This window comes from Mastomys coucha, unplaced genomic scaffold (genome assembly GCF_008632895.1).
Source record: "Mastomys coucha isolate ucsf_1 unplaced genomic scaffold, UCSF_Mcou_1 pScaffold8, whole genome shotgun sequence".
Classification (NCBI taxonomy): Eukaryota; Metazoa; Chordata; class Mammalia; order Rodentia; family Muridae; genus Mastomys; species Mastomys coucha.
In genome coordinates, this window is record NW_022196914.1 from 59,796,911 (window position 1) to 59,799,146 (window position 2,236).

Sequence of the window (2,236 nt, forward strand, 5' to 3'; positions counted from 1 at the left end):
TCTTTAAGGTAAGGCCTGACTTTTTGGCACAGGCCCTGACAGGTAGACTTGATGTAGTCTGTTGGAGTGGTAGACACTAGACAAAAACACTTATTGCAAAGTTTGGGACCAAAACACCTGCCCTCCCTTTGTGGTTATTGTGACCCTCCCATCAATGAGATCCAAGAACAGACATGGGGAATGATGATGTCATAATCACCCACTGCAATCGGACAAGGAAGTATGCGCTGCTCTCTTAAAGCTCAAGTAAAGGCTCAGTTCTGTGCCCACGGGCCTCTTTTCCTCCTGTGATTTTCCTGAATTCAACCCCAAGACATCCCCCAAGTTGATTCCTGATTCCACATTAATTGGACCAAAAAGTACGATAGGCACGTGCCTCTCGGAAAGGGGGGGGGGTACTTCTCAGTGTCTTTATACTTCCAGTTTTTATTCCAAATGGCAATCTGAGGTAAGACCTCTCATGGTTTTCACTCGTGAAGCAGTGGCAGCAGCAGCGTAGCATATCCATGGTTCCCATGGTTACCACCGGCTACCCTTACAACTTGGGTGGTCTGTTTATTGTGCACAGAGCCAAGTTCAGATGCTCTTTCCAGACTTTTCCACTGTTCTCTTGCATTTTATGGATCCCGCAGGTGGGGCCTATTGAGGCCCTTCTGCTTTTTTTTTCCCCCATAATAATTGATAAGAGATGCATGCAGCCATGAAAGGAAGATTAAAAACCCAGGAGCTTCCCAGCTGTTCTCAACTTGCTTTTACTGCAGTGTTTGTCATCAGATAGTTCACATCACTGAGTGAACCAAACATTTGAAACAGGCAGAATTTAAAAGTTGTTATTTCTCCTTTGCCTCAGAAAGACTGAATAACTAAACCAGGGGTCACAGCCTTCAAGACTCCCTAACTCCTTCATTCTCCCCTCTGTGTATAAGTGCGTGTGAGTGTGTGTGTGAGAGAGTGTATGTGAGTGTGTATGTGTGTGTGTGTGTGTGTGTGTGTGTGTGTGTGTGTGAGAGAGAGAGAGAGAGAGAGAGAGAGAGAGAGAGAGAGAGAGAGAGAGAGAGAGAGATGAGAATCTGAAAAGGCCAGAAAGGGAGATCAAGTCCCTGGTATAGACAGAAGTTACAGAACATGGAAGCTGGGGACAGAACTTGCCTCTGAACTGGCTGAGCAGCATGTGCCCCACTCCCTCCCATTTCTCTTTAAACTCAATCTTAATAGATGACAATGACCTTGTGAGAACTCAAATGACTTTCAAATCTAAAAGGCGAAAAGTCTGGAAAGGCTGATTTGCAGCCCCTGTTTGCAAAATTGTCAATTCAGAAGTTAATATTTGCAGACAGTTATGAGAGGCAGGGAATATATTACCCTCTTCCATTCTTGTTTGATATTACATTTTCAGTTTTTACACAGTGTTTAACATTTTTTTGGTGTTAGAGACAAAACCTCGACAGGATTTCAGGAGACAGTTTCCATGCGAAATGAATTGAGGGGCTGTTAAAAACGCTCACACCCGGACTTGCTCAAGATCAATTTGATCAATTTTCCCCATTATTCAAACGTGCAGCTGAGGTTGAGACCACAGGTCTGGACCTCAGACACGAGTTGGTACTGAGCCAAAAAAAGACACCCAGATGGTGACTCAGCTGGTAACAGGAACTTGACTCAAACAAGAAGTGAGAATTCAGCAGGTGGTCCAAAGGTCGTCTGCAAGATCTAGAGCAGGAGGAGACTGTGACTTGGGGCTGGAAGGATGGGACAGGGAGCTTACAGGGAAAGCAGGGTGCTGGGAAAGCCACACCACCTGCTCCCAGAAACAAGTCTGTTTCACCCTAGGGTGGGAAGTGCCTTCAAAGCGGATGAATCTAGCAGTATGGAGAAAAATCGATTGGAGAATGTGAGCGCTCCCAGAGCTAGTGAGGAAGTTGCAGGCATGAGAGAGGGCACCAATAGGTGTGCCAGTTTGATCTGGGGACCTAAGAAGGGTCAGAGCAACAGCAGGAGCCAGGGTGTTGCGCTGAAGGTCTAGGACAGGCAGCACAAACTGGCTCCTGCCAGTTTTGCTGGCAGGTGTAACTTGGGAAGGCTCCATGCTGGATTCCTGAGCCTCCCAGGGTTCGTGTTTCCTCTGCAGCCCTCCACAAACTGCTATTGTGGTAAACCAACAGAAGGAAATTATTTACCATTAAGAATTCTGAAGGACCTTCATTCTCTCCCTCCTTCTTTCCTTAACACCTCCCAG

The 2,236-nt window shown here is 46.4% G+C and overlaps 1 long non-coding RNA gene across 1 annotated transcript in view; it reads left to right on the plus strand.

Annotated features, from left to right (window-relative positions):
• The first annotated feature begins 252 nt into the window (after positions 1 to 252).
• The window catches only part of LOC116083665, a 14,979-nt gene continuing 12,995 nt past the window's right edge, over positions 253 to 2,236 (plus strand). Inside the window, exon 1 of the long non-coding RNA XR_004115846.1 lies at positions 253 to 448. This is a non-coding gene — a long non-coding RNA (uncharacterized LOC116083665). The remainder of the gene's footprint in view (positions 449 to 2,236) is intronic.